The sequence below is a fragment of the Miniopterus schreibersii genome (genome assembly GCF_964146895.1).
Source record: "Miniopterus schreibersii genome assembly, chromosome: X".
In the NCBI taxonomy this organism is placed as follows: Eukaryota; Metazoa; Chordata; class Mammalia; order Chiroptera; family Miniopteridae; genus Miniopterus; species Miniopterus schreibersii.
The window spans coordinates 20,405,344-20,422,803 of record NC_138104.1 but is presented as its reverse complement, the minus strand read 5'-3'; positions in this window follow the sequence as shown (position 1 = coordinate 20,422,803).

Sequence of the window (17,460 nt, the reverse complement as noted above, 5' to 3'; positions counted from 1 at the left end):
CACATATTGCTGCATTTTCATTGCTGAGGGAAGGGATCTGTGTGATCACTCACAGGAGAGCAAATAAGGAAGTCTATACTTGGCTTCCTCCAGACTCATCTCTGCCTTCTTTCCTTATGATCTGGTTCTAGGAACTTTACTACCTCACTTAGATACATTTTAGCCATGAGGAAAACTATATGCTGAGTCCCATAGGTCCTTGTATTGAATTGATTCATGTGCTAATGGTCTTAGGGACCCTTGACACAGCAGTGCCTGTGGTGGAATTCACTAGAATGACCCTGACTGATTGAAATATGACAGGGAAAAGAAAGTTAGGGTGGAATGTGAAGACAAAACCCTCATGCCTGGGTGCTTATGAGTCCTACATGGTATGAAGCAGTAGCTGAACTGCTGTCCTTGGTGAGAGTGGAAGTTATCTATGAATTTCAAAATAATAGATCCAACCCCAGGAGAGTTGCCTCCATGGATCCCCCAAATGTGTTGGCATTGCTAGCTGAAGTATTGGGAAAAACCTAACCTGGGTAAGGCCTTTGGTTTTTGTTTTCTTCCAGATGGGAGGAGAAAGGACACAAACATTCCCCCAAAAGGGCCTTGGATGGGGGAAAGTCAATAAGATGTAGTTTGTGATTTTTCTCTTCTCCAGATGGCAGGGGACATAACCCAAAAAATATTTTGGGGGTCTGAGTGGTCCAAAAATATTAAAGATCTGCATTGCTGTCTCCTCCAAGTAGGATGAAAAATGGTTAAATCAGTTCACAGGGCTGGGACAAATGTTTTAGAGGAACCAGAGGAGGGAAATAAATGACATTCCAGCCTTACTGCTGTCAGGGCTACAGCAGCCACCCCATTCCCATCTTAATCCTTTCATTGCTAAATTTACTGCTAGGCCTTTGAGCAGACTTGCAAGGAGATAAAAGGGAGAGAGAGGATGATTTTAACAAATAGCTGTGTATTTTGTGGCATCTGGGTACATAATAAAAGTATGTGTAAAATGTTATATACTTATAATTTCATAAATGTTGAAGAGAAAGCTGTACACACACGTACACAATTTAGTAGGATACAACTTTTTCTTGCTCTTTACTGCTCATGGGTACACTGGAATTTAAAATGAGTTTAGGAAACATACTGATTCTCTGTAAGTGATGATTTTCACTATGATATTTTGCCAATTGGAGTTTCTGGGATGGGGGAGACAAGATAAAAGGACAGGCAATTTTCACATGGAGCTACATTTTTAGAATTTTAGAAAGTACTTTTTGTTTACTAAGGAGCTCTTATAAAATGAGATCACTGACCCCTAGAGACTGATGGCTTTCTTGCCTGATGTGCATGTTTTAGAGTGGGTCAATTTGAAGACTGACAAGATAGAATGGGCTTAGAGAAACTTTGCTTTGGCTTTTGGACTTGGAACAGAGTCTGGCCCTATTATATCTGGGCCTTCCTGTTCCTGAAGAAAAGCCCCTGGATTTTTGGAATCCTGAATTCTCAGATCTTAATTTCCCTGCTATGAGTCCAAACTGAAACATTTTACTGTTTGGTATGGGCTGTTTTCATCTCAGCAGGATCTGTGCGAAACTGAAAACAGGCATGGGTTCAATGGACAGGGCCCAGAATCTTGGACCTTTACAGATTTAGGACATCCCTCTATTAGCCCATAAATGGTGGTGTTATGGATACTGGCTGGACTGCCTGGGTCACTTGCAGATGCCCATGGGAAAGGGCTCATTCTCTGATGAGGTCATCTAAAATGGACCTGCTCACAAGCTCTATATTTCTGACACAGACTAACTGCACTTCCAAATTGTGGTTCCTGAGAAGGCTGCAAGTCAGGGAAGGACACATCACTAGCACAATGATCCTTGCACCCACTCCTGACAGATTGGACTCTCGACCCCAGCTCAAGAGAAAAAAAGGCTGAAGTCTCTGAGGAAAAGGGAATTGTGCCTCCATTCTGCCTCTGCACTTGAGCTGCAACATCACCTTTTCTCTGGGGCTTCAGTCTGCTGGCCTATTCTGCAAAATTCAGACTTTCCAGCCCCCACAATTGAATATGACTCAGCCATCAAAAAGAATGAATCTTGCCATTTACAACAACATGAATGGACCTAGAGCATATTATGCCGAATGGAATAAGTCAGAGAAAGAAAAATGATTTCACTTACACGTGGACTCTAAAGAACAGAATAAATGAATAAACAAACAAGAAAGACACTCACAGGTATAGAGAACAGACTGAGTGTTGCCAGATGAAAGGGGGTGAAGGGACTGGGTGAAGGAGATGAAGGAATTAAGAAACTACAGAATAGTCATAAGGATGTAAAATACAGCATAGGGAGTATAGACAATAATATTGTAATAACCATGTGTGGTGTCAAGTGGGTACTAGAATTATCAGGGGCATCACTTCATAAATTATATGTGTTTAACCACTATGTTTTACACCTGAAACAAATATAAAAAGTATTGAATGTCAACTGTAATTGGGAAAAAAAAAAGATGCCACACAGGAAAAGAAAAAGAGAGGGGGAAAAAATACAGCAGTACTCACAGGAGCTGGTGAGTCTGTGTGCAAACACTTTTAGAGCCACTTATTGTTCACTACAGCCCTGAGGATCTTGTATGTGTCAGCCCTGTTGATCTTCCAAGTCAGATGTTTGGGAGAGACTCATCTCTCAGATTCTGGTCTTAAAAGTTGGGATGCCTGACATAGGGTAACAACTGTTTGCTACTCAAAGAGATTTTATTTTAAATATGTTTTTATTGATTTCAGAGAGAGAAAGGGAGAGGACGAGAGAGATAGAAAAATCAATGATGAGAGTCATTGATTGGCTGCCCTCTGCACGCCCCCTGCTGGGGATCGAGCCCGAAACCCAGACGTGTGCCCTGACCAGGAATCGAACCTCAATCTCTTGGATCACAGGTCGATGCTCAATTGCTGAGCCACGCCAGCCGGGCTTCAAGGAGATTCCTGGGGTTTTGAGTTCCCTCCCAATAGTGGGTCACCATGCCAAGGGTAGGGTTTATAGCAATATGGTGTCTTAGCCTATCCTAACCCCTTTCGATGTAGGTTTTTTCATGGTCTGTCTGACATGTAGGAGTTGTTCAGCTTGTCTTTGGGTCTTTATCAGAGGAAATGGTTCCATATGTCTCTGTAGATTCACTGTGGCCATGAAAAACTGAGTTCAGAATCCTTCTACATGGCCATCTTGAACCACTCCCTCCCATTTAAAAAGATTCATGCATTGTTTAAGATTCTGAAGATATTTAACAGTGAATTGATGTCAGAGAAATAAATTTTTAATTTATTAACTGTAGAAACCTCCAAGCTCTAGAAATTAGCTTTCAAAGGATTTAGAAAGAATTCCTTATAAGAGGTTTTAATGCTACATTCTTTGTTAAACTTGGACTTGTAGTATTTTTTGGCATCATTTCACCCCTGACCCAGTGCTTTGATAAATTAGCAGGACCCCATGCATGATATCATAGATAGATGAGAGGCTGGTATTTACTCTTATGCAAATGTAGCAGATAGCATGGGACTGCCTATATAATTGCAGGTTTCTTTTGCAATTTTTTTGAGCACTAGGCTTTTAAACTCCCCAATTGCCCTACTCAAAGGAAACCCATTATGCTTTCGTCCTAACACCTCTCAGTACTTGTTGGGTGTTTAAAAAAAAAAAAAAAAGTACTGGCAGGATCATCTCTGCAGAACTCCTTGTATGAATGCAGATAAAAATGTCTCAGAAGGTGGTCGATACTATTCTATTCTTTCACATCTCAAATCTTCACTTGGCTGGTCACAGGCAGATAAAAATGGCTTAAAAATCTTAGAACTCAGGATAATTTTGTCCAGAAATCGAATAAGATTGCTACTGTAAAGCATAACAGAAGATCCTGGACCAGTGAAGGTGCGAAAAAAAGAAAAGCGGCCTGGCCCAGAGTGTCTTAGGGGTTGAACATATACCTAGGATCCAGGAGATCCGGATTTGATTCCAGGTTCGGGGCACATGCCCGGGTTGCGGGCTCCATCCCCAGTTGGGGCGTGAGGAAGGCAGTCGATCAGTGACTCTCTCATCATTGATGTTTCTATCTGTCCCTCTCCCTTTCTCTATCTGAAATCAATAAAGATATATTTTGAAAAAGACAGGAGTGATTTCACTCATAGGTGGAATTTAATGAACAGATTGAACTAAGCAAAATAGAGACAGACTCAGGGAAAGCAAACAGACAGCTCTGGTGTGTGTGTGGGGGAGGAGGGGCGGGGTGATGTTGGGTGGGTGGAGGGATTGAGCAAAAAAGAAAAAAAAAGAGAAAACTCATGGGCATGGACAACAGTGTGGTGATTGTGGGGGGCAGGGGCGGTGGGGGTGGAAGAGCGCATAGAGGGGACAAATGGTGATGGAAAAAATAAAATAAAATAAAAAATTAAAAAAAAGACAAAACCCATCCCAGCCAACATGTCCCTTCAGCCAGGTGTGGTGCAGCCCTTAAACAAACACATAGCAAGGCCGCAAGGCACTGGCCATCCAGGCCAACATTGGCCTCCCTGTAACTTGGAGGAGCCATGGTTCCCAGAGAGGGTCTCCCCTACAGCTTCCCCGCAAAGCTCAGAGCTGCCAAATGGCACGAGCAGAGGCCCCGGAAGTTGGCAGGTATGCCCTGAGTAATTTACGCCACCAACTTGATGAGCGTGGGTATGAAGCACAGTGCCATGGACACGGACACACACACGAATAGCACATTCACAGAGAGCGGACACGGAAGGCGCGCGCACCAATCACAAATACCCTCGGATGGCGCGCGCGCACGGAAGGCGGGCGCATGGATGACGCCTGCGCAGTGGTATCCAGCTCCCTGTCATTGTATCCCAGGGCCACAGGTGCTGTGTGCGTTCGTTCAACCTATTCGCCTTGGCCTCGTTAGTCTTACTTGTTTAATTTTTCATATAAACTTTAGAATTAACTCTCAGGTCCCCAGGTGAAAAAAAGAACATTTGGTATTTTAATTGGGTTAGTGAAAATTTTTTCGAATCTTTTATTGTCTCTCTCAATTTTGTTCATGTCTAGTTTTGTGTGCTTTAGGAGTGTTTTAAAATGAATTTTCTTTAAAACCTTTCAATCCATTTTATTTCTTAGGTAATTTGTCTTTTCTGTAATTGTAAATTCTATTCTTTCACTTTCTACATTCTAACTAGTTTTTGTATGTATGGAGATTTTATTTATTTACTTTATTTATATTATTGTTCGTGGTAGTCATCTAATACATTTTCTTTGGTTTTCCTGGTATGCAAACAAAAACATTAATGGTGATCATTTCACCTTTGTGATTCTGAATTTAATCTTCGGGTTTTCTCCACTAGTTAGATTTGGTTGTGTTGGATAATGACTTCAGTAGAATGTTCAGTGGGCCTTAGACGTATGTGGGAATGCCTTCACTGTGCCATCATTAAGGAAGAAGCTTGCCTTCTCGACCATGGCCACACAAAATTACAGTAAGGAAGTAACCATCAATTTCCATTTTATTCAGTGTTCTTTTGTAGGAATTCAGGAATAGTTTTGAATTTTGTCAAGTAACTCTTCACCTTCTATGCAAATGATCATGTATTCTTTTCTCTCTTTCAACTTGGTATGATGAATTACATTAAGAGATTTTCTTCATTTATCTTGTTTTTATTTTTAATGTTTGGAACTAGTCTTTTCATTCTTTCTTCTTTATTGTTATATAATATTTAAAGCTCAGAATTTTCTCTAATCTCTACTTTTGCTGTATTGCATAGATCATTAAATATAGTGTTTTTGTTTGCACTGTTTACTCAAAATTTTACACCTTCTGTTTGTACAAGTCCTTTGACCTAAGGATTGTATGAAAGAGAGGTGTGTGTACCAATCTATAGGTGAAACAGGAGTCTTGTTTTCTGACTCTGTTTTGAATTTTAAGATATTGTGATAAAATATCCTTTAAGAATTTATTCATGTTGTTTTTGTAAAAAAATATATAGCATCAATTTTCCTGGAGCATCTGTGGTCAATTGAAAAGATGATACAATCTTTTTATGATATTATTGAACTGCTGAATTCAGTAAACAGCCATCAGATTTACCTCATTTATTATATTGTTCAGGTGTCTTATATCCTTACTTACTTTATCTCTACTTGGTGTCTTGGATTTATGAATTACAATATTTTAATATTAGATTATTTCTGTCATACTTGTAGTCCCTCTTTCCTTTAAAATGTATATTTACTGATGATTTCTGCAATCTGCCATCTTGAGGTCCCCCTACACTCTCATTCTGTGCAGCTCCTGTTTTGGCTTGTTATGGAGCTTTCTATATAGCTTTGCTGGCTTCAGCTGCTTTTTGCAGAATGTACATAATTGTTGAACCTCGCAGTTTTCTTCTGTCTCCCAGATTCACTGAAAATATAGTTTATAGGTATTTTTCCCCATTATCATTTTTTCTTTTTCTTGTTTCAAGGAGATGGATTGGGGACAGTTTTAGAAATAAAATACAATATTTTCCTTTATGAATCCTATATCTGATCATTGCTTCCTAGTTTTTGATGCAAGATTTTGAGCTCCTTAATCTACCGGTCCTTTTTGGACACTGGGAAGCCCTTTTTAGGCACTTCCTACTTAACAGTTGCCCCTGGGGCTTCAACCTCACCTGACTTGGGCTAAATAAATCTTACAGTTACTTTGTGGACTGTAATTTGTACATTTTAGAAATTTCTTCTTGCCATATGTTTTTCCTGATGAAGTAAACTACTGAGCTTCCCTAAAGTACATGCTTATTGAACTGGTTTTCTCTCTAGATAATGCTGAGGTGGTAGCCAGGCAGTGAATGAATGACAGGACCAAGTGTATCAATACAGCTGGGAATTATGGGAAATAATAAAAACATCTCTGTAGGAAGCCAAAGGTGGGGTTTTCTCTGGAAATTTGTCCTGCTTTTAGGAAATGAATTGCACTGTATTTTTAAATATTAGAAGATGACAATGTCAGTAATGAGGTAGTTAATTCTTTTAATCAAAGGTACTATGGGAACTCTTAATTTCATTTAGTGTCATAGTTTCTCAATATAATTTAAAAATGTTAAATTTTTACAAGGCAATAATCTCATTTTTTAAGATATAACTGCTCATCTGATTTAATGTTTTATTGATTTGTGAATTTCTTAAGAAAATTTCATGTGTCTAACCAGATGTAAAATCTGAAAGAGTGAAAATATCAGGATAAGGAAATAAAGTTAATTAATATCACATAATTTTACCTAGAAATGGTGACAGCGACCTCTGAGTATCAAAGATACTAAAGACCATTTACATTATTCATGAAAAATATAACCTTCTTTTTCCCTAACTCAGGAAGAATTTTAAAAAATGATTATTTGAAGCAGGCCATGTATTATAAGAAAAGTGCTTTTCTTGGCCATTCATGTTTGTGGTGAAAAGTTCCTCTAGATTCAATTCCAGAGCTAATAACGTAGATTGCAGTCTTTCTATGTCATGTATTTTTCAGTCTTTTTTTTTTTTTTTTTGGTCTCAATAACTGTCTAGGTTTAATCAACCATTAGAAGCCAGCTCCTTCATGTCATAGGCCTCAAATATAGATAATTACTACAGTAAATTGGATTTGCCACATCCAATTTGAACTTTATGAGTCACTTAGGTAAAAAACCAAAGGAATTGCATGCCCAGTACAACAATTGAACCTCTGATAGCAACTGTTGATCTTCCTTATTGATAAGGTGAGAACTTTAAAGCATATGTTTTTTCAACACATTTTGGGAGATATATGTAGTTTCAAATCACAACTCGGCCTCTTACTGGCTGTGACCTTGGACAAGTTATATCACCTCTCTGTATGTCAGTTTTGTCATCTGTAAACTTGTGACTGGTGATAATTATACTTGCTCAGGGGTTATTTTTAGTATTAAATTTGGAAAGCTTTCTTTCTTTCTTGTTTTAAAATGTTTTTATTGATTCTGATCAGAGAGAGGAAGGGAGAGGGAGAGAGAGAGAGGTAGAAACATCAATGATGAGTCATTGATCGGCTGCCTCCTGCACGCCCCCTGCTGGGGATGGAGCCAAAACCAGACATGTACCCTGATGGGGAATTGAACCGTGACCTCCAGCTTCATGGGTCAAAGCTCAACCGCTGAGACAAGCCGGCCGGGCTGGAAAGCTTTCTGAATTAGATACCCAATAAAATGATCTTCCTTGCTCTTTTCACTCTCCTTTAATTTTTCCTGCTTCCATTTTCTCACGTCCTACACTGACCCTAATACTTCATATAACCTTCATTATGATGCCCCCACCCCAACACATTACCTTCCGCTTTGCTCCTGCCCTCTCATGTGTATTCCTTCTTAACCAATTGTGTCTCTTATGTCCCATTCCCATATATCACTGCTGAAAGCTAGGTGGAATACCAGATTCACACACTGTTAATAAAAATAGCAACTCAACTATTTGGTATTTTTCTGCTTCCATATAAATTTTAGGATTATTTTTCTAGTTCTGATAAGAATGTCAAAACAGAAAAAAACTTATAGATACAGAGAACAAACTGATGGTTTCCAGAGAGGAGGGGGTAGGGGCATGGGTGAAAAAGGTGAAGGGGAATAAGAGATACAAAGTTCCAGTTATAAAATAAATAAGCCAGGGAGATGTAATGTAGACAGCAAATAGAGTCAACAATATTGTAAAAATTTTGCATGGTGACAGGTGGTTACTAGACTTAATGTGGTGGTCATATTTAATGTACATAAATGTTGACTCACTGTGTTGTACAGCTAAAATTAATATAATATTGTATACTTTAATAATTTTTTAAAAACATCAATCAAGAAACAGAATCACTCAATATATGATATCACCCAGGTATATGATTTACACTTTGGCAGAGGCCTTTAGGAATTTATCAAAGATTAATGATGAGCCTTTTCAAACATTAGGGCTGGCTGCTGAGGGACACCTTTTGAGGCAAAGCATTGTTTACTTCTTAAAATTTAATTTAATTGTATTTTTTTATGAATTAATATGAGTTTGTTTGAGCCAAACTGACGATATATGTTGGGAAACAAGATCTTAAATGCTCCCTCAGGAAAAGCATCTTTTAGACCAGTTTTAATAAGGTATGATTTACATATAATAAACTTTAATTTTTCAGCATCTCATTCCATGAGGATTGGCTTGTATATACAGTCATTAGGTATCACCACAATCAAGATATAGAACATTTCATCGCCATGAAATGTTCCTTCAGTGCAATTTGGGTCAATCCCTTCCTCCCATGCTTGGCCCCAAGAAACCAATGGTCTGCTTTCTGATTCTATAGTTTCCCTTTTCTAGGATTTCATATAATTGATATCATATAGTTTAGTAATCGTTTATGCCCAGTTTACTTCACCTAGGATCTGTGTTGCTGCATGTACTCAGTCAACTTTTTACTGCAGCACATAACACATTGAATAGATGTATCACAATTTGTTCATTCAATCACCTCTTGATTATTTTCTTCCAGTTTTTAGATATTATTGTTAATGTTTCTATGAACATTGATGCATTAGTCTTTTGTGAACATATATTTGATTTTTCTTGGAGTAAGTTCTTAGGAGTGGTATTGCTGTTTTATATTATAAGTTTATATTTAACTTTATAAGAAACTGCCAAATCATTTTCTAAAGTGGCTGTTATCATTTTGTATTCCCACCAGCAATTTATGAAGTTCAATTGCTTTGTATCTTCACCAGCATTTGGCATAGGCCCCTTTTTAATTTTAGTCATTCTAGTAGATGTATAATCATATCTCAATGTGATTTTTATTTGCATTGTCCTTTGACTAATGATACTGAATATATTTTCATGAGTTTTTTCTTTTTTTAAAATATGTGTATATTGATTTCAGAGAGAGGAAGGGAGAGGGAGAGAGAGGAGAGAGAGAGAGAAACATCAATGATGAGAGATTCATTGATAGGCTGCCTCCTGCACGCCCCCTGCTAGGGATGGAGCCCAAAACCTGGGTATGTGCCCTGAGGGGGAATCAAACCCAGATCTCCTCTATCCTAGCTAGGTAAATGCTCAACTGCTGAGCCACACCAGTGGGCATGATTTTTTTCTATGTGAATTTCTTTTTAGTGAGATTTCTTAACTCTTAGAAATGCAAAAGGTTATGGTGAGTTTATTCATTCTTTTAGCCTTCAATTTTTCTGATCAATTATTTTTTCCACAAACGTTAATTGAGAACGTACTATGTATCAGGAAATGAAATAAACAATGGGGATACAAAGATCAGGAATACAAACTCCCTGCTCCAAAACACGAATAGTCCATTAAAGAGAAAACTACATGTATCAGTCATTATAATATATGTGGTGATTACCATGAAGTATGTGTATTATTTGTTAAGGGAGTACATAGAAAGGAAGGCTCGGTATTGAACTTTTTTCAACCATCTTTATCTTATCACCTTTTCCCCCCCACTGTTTATGTAATATCCAACTTCAGTTCATCACTTACATGAAAAATGTGTTAAAGATATTTTATATCCACAGGAGGAGGCAGTTAATGATAAAGTGAGTTTCAAATGTCAGACTTATCATCTATTAACATTGAATATTGTTTTACAGCTGTACTTTCCATTTTGAACTGTCTAAATAGGTTAGGGAATGTGCTTATCCCTTTTTAAAAGTGATAGATTTTAAAAGAGCCCTGCTTCTCAGAAAATTTGACCTCTACGTATTACAGAATATCGATCTCCATCTTTGGGTATGAAATTTGAAAATCTGTCAACAAATTAAAGCAGTTTGTCTTAAATTTGTAGTGATAGTTTTAAAAACCTTTTTTAAATTGAATATTTTTGAAAGCCCAATAGGTGAAAATTACCTTGCAGTAGTAGAAAACAAAGGGTTGTCTTTTTGCTTTAATGTAAGTTTTTCTATTACTTAATTTTATTTAATTCACCAAGCATTTTTGAGCAGGCACTGTGTGGCAAGTGCGGTGCTTAATGCTTTGGGGAATAATTATAAGCTCCTTGTTAAGGAGCTTATAATACACACTCACCAAAACAGAATTGTAGAACTGGAAGACTTCCTAAATCTTACCTGGTCCAATAGCCTAATTTTTTACATTGGCATATCTAAAATTTGGTGACCATTTTGTAAGTACCAAACAGGGTTCAAATTTGCCTTAAACTCACTTAATCATCCCAGCAACCCTGTTGTAAGGTTATTGTCTCCACTGTGGCAAACATAAGTATCTTACCCATGGTCACATGAGTGGTAAATAGCATGGATTTAATCCACGAAGGATGGATTCATAGCCATGCTTCTTAATAAACTACTCTATAGTCTGAGACAAGGAAAACAAGGTTTACAGGACAGAAAAGACTCACCTAGGGTCACAGGCTCTTTAGTGTCATAGGCAGGATTCAAACTCAAATCTCCCAGTAATCTACCAAGTGTTGACCATTATTCCATGTGTAGTAATATTTTGTGGATTTTTACTGTCAATATAATTCATTGGTATCTTTCTATAGGGGGTGAGCATGGCTGCTTAATGTATTGGCATTCCTGAGTTAGACCAATATAAACGCTCTCCATAACACAATTTTGACAGCAAGATTGGTAGTGCACAGAAAATGCATGTTGCAGAAGATCCAGCAGTCAACCCAAACATTAGAAAGTTCTGATTGAGATGCAAAAGGTTGCTCTAAGTCTCTGCTTACAAACCTTAAGTATTAAAGTATAAAATAGAAGGCCATCTTCAAGGGAACACCTTTTGCAATCCCTTTGAATGAAATCAAGGAATTGTCAGAGCACTACCCACCACCTGTTATCTAGATGATTCTTTGGATAGTGAAGTATATGCGATCTGTCCTGTTCTGAGGGTTCAAGGCAAGGTATTTACAAATATTGCCCTGGTAAATAGCCAACAATGTAATATGGAAGTTGGCTCATTTCAATGTGTCACAAATTGATAAAGGTCCATTCCATAAAATTATTTAAAAATTATCTCTTGCCAAAAATGTGAAGACCATATGTTTTTCAAGATCACAATGCCAAATAAAAGGTTGGTGTCAGTAGGACATTTGATTGTAAATTACAATATGGTTCTCTCAAAAAGATATGCCATTCCTTGCTGCAAAGGCAAGGCTGTAAAGCATTTTAGGAAAGAAATAATTCAGGCAAATCAGGAATTAGAATTGAAAGCATATATAATTTTAGGAGGGACTGTTTCAAGGAAAGAGTTGTCAGTAAATTTTCCTGTATGTTCTGGGAAAATAAGAGCATATAAAGGCAAACAAGTGATTTTGTCTTAAAATTTAGGAATATATTTTTCTCATTTGGTGGGGGGATGCGGGAATAGAACCTGGACAGGTGATAAGTTGAGGTGCTTCCAATCTTCATCCACACATTCGCTGAGCTACTAGGATGGACTAAATTTTATCAGGCACTAAAAGATGAAAGTGAAGTCTGACACTATGGAAAACATAAGTGCTTTGCGAATAGTGCAAGTGCAAAGCAGTGCTACCAGTCAGATGAATTCTTGGTGCTTTTGCTGGAAAGGAAGTTTTCCCAGACTCATGATTGAAAATGTGGTTGCCAATGCTCAAGTGATCTTGACTTATTAAGGGTATTACAAATAAGGGTCTTCAGTATGGCATTTCTGGTGCCTCCAGGAGATGCTGCTGTTTTCTTTGATGGCATATTTTATTTTATTTTATTTTATTTTATTTTAATTTTATTATTTATTTATTTATTTTATTTTTACTTTTTAAATTTATCTTTATTGTTGAGAGAATTACAGATATACCATTCCCCCCCGCCCCAACTGATCCCTCCACTTCCCTCCCACTCCCTTCCCAGGCCTTCACCCCATTATTAACTGTGTCCATGTGTTATACATATAACTTCTTTGGTTAATCTCTTCCCATCCTCCACCCCCCTTCCCTCTTTCCTCTGAAATATGATCGTCTGTTACATGTGTCAATGTCTCTGGATCTATTTAGTTCGTCAGATTCTTTTGTTCATTAGCTTCTTCTTAAAGAAGACCATTGATGGCATATTTTAATACTAAACTGATAATGGACTTAGCAGAGAATATATTTTACGGAAGACTTCAAGGTGTCCCTCAATTTTTCAGCCATATTTGACATTTATTATGCTCACATATATATACACATATATGATCTATTATAAAGAATTTGCTTACTCAGTTATGGAGGCTGAGAAGTCCAGACCCGTGAAAGCCAATGGTATAGATTTAATTTGAGTCCAAAGTCCTAAGAAAAGTAGAGCTGATGGGATAAATTTTATCCAAGTCTGAAGGCAGTAGAAGGTCAATGTCCCAACTCAAAGACAGTCAGACAGAGAATTCTTACTTACTCAGACTTTTATTTAATTCAGGCCTTCAGTGGAATGGACAAGGCCTACCCACAGTAGGGAAGGCAATCTGCTTTACTCAGTCTATTGATTCAAATGTTAATCTCATTCAGAAACACCCTCACTGTCACACCCAGGAATAATGTTTAACCAAATATCTGGACATCTTGTGGCCCAGTCAAATTTACATGTAAAATTATCCATCCTGAAGTATATATATAACACCCTAAAACTTCACTTGATATTAATGTAGCATAACCTGTGTTAGCATCCCTTTTCCATCTTCAATACACATTGTTTTTATGTCTGCGAGCCCTGTAGGTCACTTTCTGCTCCCAAATGAGCCTTGGCCAAGATCATAAGATTGTGAAATCACTTTGAGGTGTCAAATATAAAGAAAGCATATGAAACCATGCAGTGTTATGTCTGTTTTGGTTGTTTGAAATTATGATAACAATAGTAATATTATGTCAACCCCAAAGCCTATTATAGAGTTTTTTGACCAAGCCAGCCTAATTACTAATACTTCATATGCTATCCAGTAAAGTAGCTAAACTCTCCTAATGATCCCAAATATGCTAGCCATTTCTTTTATTGATATGAGTTGCAAGTGTAGTTTTTGTAGAAATCTTTGGGTGACTTATTATAAGAAATACAAAACAGGTGACTGTTCAGGAACAAAAAATCCTTCCTGGATTCTCTGAAGTACTGTGTCATTGAAATGCAGACTATTTTATTAGCAGATAGAAGTTAGAAGTTTTTCATCTAAAGTCTTTTTTTAAAACACTTTATTAGATTTATTGGGGTGACAGCGGTTAATATGAACATATAAGTTTCAGGTGTGAGTTTCTATGTTACAAGATCTGTATATTGCTCAATATGCTCACCACCCAAAGTCATCTTTTCCCGTCATATTTTAGGATCCTCTTCTCCCCCACCCCTCCACCCCACCCCCTTCCCTCTGGTAACCACCACACTGTTGTTTGTGTCCATACGTTTCAGTTTTGTATCTCACATATGAGTGAAATCATGTGGTTCTTAGCTTTTTCTGACTGACTTATTTCACTTAGCATGATATTCTCAAGGTCCATCATGTAAACTCTTAATATGGAACTTTTTCATTTCTTCTTTGTCTTCTTTTTTCTTATTTACTTTGGTCTTTACTGCAGTTGTACTCCTTATTAAGATTGTTCTGCTTATAGAATATAAAACCAACTTTACTAATCTCATTAAGAAGAAAAATGTATCAAACTTGAATTGTAAGCTAATTTATATAGAAGAGATATAGTCGAGTCCTTTGCAAGTGGGCAAAGGCTAAGTATGTTCAGTGTCATTGAAATATTTAAAAATCCATTTGTAAATATTGAAAATGTTCTCTTCGGAGTCTGTTTCATGGAATTTTTAAATTACCAAATGTATCACTGCTAATCTTCTATATAAGTTGGGAACAAAAAGAACTGTAAGGCATTAAGAGTTACCAGAGGACAAAGTCACAGGTTGTGAGTAATTGGCTAGAAGGATTTTAGTTTAGTTTTCCATGAAAGTAGCATAATCACCAACTATGTTATAAATGGTGTCATCTTTCATTAATCAATTAAGATTTTGCCCATTACAGGTGTATCCCCCTCTGAGTTAGTCAGTTCAGGCTGCTATAACATTACCATAAACTAGGTGGCGTAAACAACAAACAATTATTTCTCACAATTCTGGAGGCTGGGATGTCCAAGATCAAGGTGCTGGCAGGTTGGATGTCTGGTGAAAGCCCTCTTCCTGGTTTGCATGTGGCCATCTTCTTATAATGTCCTCACATGGGAGGGATGGAAGGGAGGGGAGAGTGAAAGTGCGAGGTGTGGGGGGGATAGAGAGAGAGAGGGATGTTAATTTCAGTCATGGCTAATTACCTCCCAAAGGGCCCATCTCCAAATATCATCACATTGGATATTATGATTTCAATGTATGAATTTTGAGGAGACAGGAGCATTCAGTCCATAGCACCATTCCAGCCTCAGGCAGAGTTCTTTGGTAGGACTAAAAGCAATATCAACCATGGGAAAAAGAGTTGAAAATAATTGTCACTGACCTATCTGTTTACTAAAACTTACTTCTTCTGTACTTGGTTTTTATTCCTCTTTTCATTTTAACCATCGTGTCTTTTCTCAATGTAACTTAGAAAGCTGAGTCTCCAAAGACAGAGTGAAAGGAAGAATTTACCTTAGGAATATAGTCAGCATAAATGATGGTGGTGACAAATGAAACATATGTTTAATTTGTTTATAATAAACTTTATGTAGCATTTATAGATACTTCATATGGTTTTAGGTATAAGTGGACTCACTTAATGCAAGATGGTTTAATGTACCTCATCACATGTAAATCACTTGAAAGGTACTAGTGAGCATGGCTAAATTAAGTTTAATCATTCCCAAAGTTGGGTCATAATTGTTCCACATGGATCATTTGTGTTTTTTAATATCATTCATTTAAACTTTATTGTATTTATTGAGATTTTTACCTTCTCAGAGTATGGGCCAAATTATGCAGCTGGCTGAAGAGCTTAGGTGTAGGAGATGTGACATATTTTAGATTCCACACCTTCCTGATATATATTTTAGCTGGCTTTTAGTCCAGAATTCTTTTCTTAACCAATTTTACTTCTGGAGGTGGACTAAACATGATTTTTCATTATGGTCTTGCATCAAAAGTCTTAAAAATAATAATCATTGGGAACCAATTAATTTTTCTTCTTTAAAAATTGTCCCTAGAAAAGCAATCCTTTACCCATTTTTACAGCCAAACCAGGTATTATCTTTGAGAGACTTATTTTAGATATTAGGAAACAAATAATCATTTGTATTTCAAATATTCCTCCAATAGATACTATGACTATCTGGTTAGCTTTCTATGTCAACTTGGATAGGCTATAGTACCCAATTATTCAAACAATAATCTAGGTGTTGCTGTAAAGGTATTTTTCGGATGTGGTTAACCTCTATAGTCAGTTTCCTTTAAGTAAGGGAGGTGATCTTCAGTAATGTGGGTGAGCCTCATGCAGTCAATTGAAGTCCTCTGTTTCCAGGACACATGACTGCACTGCATTTTACAGCCTGCTTTGCCCTTAGGTGTGGCCATATGGATGATTTCTAGCCCAGGGTACGTAGAGAGAAGTAACACAAGCTCTTTCAAGATTGACCCATTATAATATTCTATTTTCTGTCCTTCATGTTCTTTCCTAATATGCTGGCTATATTATCTCCAAAGGTGATCTTGAAAATCATCTATTGAAGATTGCAGAGCTCCTGAATATCTGTGTGGAGCAGAAATCATCCCACCCTCATCAACACCAACAATACATACTAAGTAAAGAAACATAGTTCTACTCTGTTAAACCACTGAAATTCGGGGGTTTGTTCTTTTTGCAGAAGTTAGCCTACCTCAACTAAAAATCATTGTATTGCTTTCTTTTGCACAGCCATCTTACTAGGCTACTAAATGGAAAATCCAAAGATCAGCCACCTTCCAATTAGATACTTGATCCAAATTTTCCAGTGGAATTTCAAATGGAGTAGGAAACTTTTGGACTGAGTTTTTTCAGCCTATATATCTTTACCTCCATCTTCTAAAATACATAGAAAAAGCAAAGTTAGCCCTGGCTGGGTAGCTTGGTTGGTTAGAGCGTCGTCTCAATGCACCAAGGTTGTGGTTCGATCCCTGGTCAGGGCACATACAAGAATCAACCAATGAATGCATAAGTAAGTGGAACAACAAATTGATCTCCCTCTCGAGTCAATCAATAAAGAAAAAAACTTTAAAAGAGGGAAGTTAGGATAATTGATATTAAGTTGCCTTCAAAAGTAGTTCATCTACTGAAAGTTTGTGGTCAAAGACTAACTCTTTAAAAATAGTCTAGACCTCGTTCAGAAAGTATCCTCTTTGTTGAAAATATAAGAAAGGAGTAAGACTAAGGGTAATAGTTTGGCTATAATTGATTTTTAAATTTAAAGTATTCAAAGTTTGGCATCTAAGATCTCTCATTGAAAATGCCAGTAGAGGTTGACAGAATCTATTAGCAA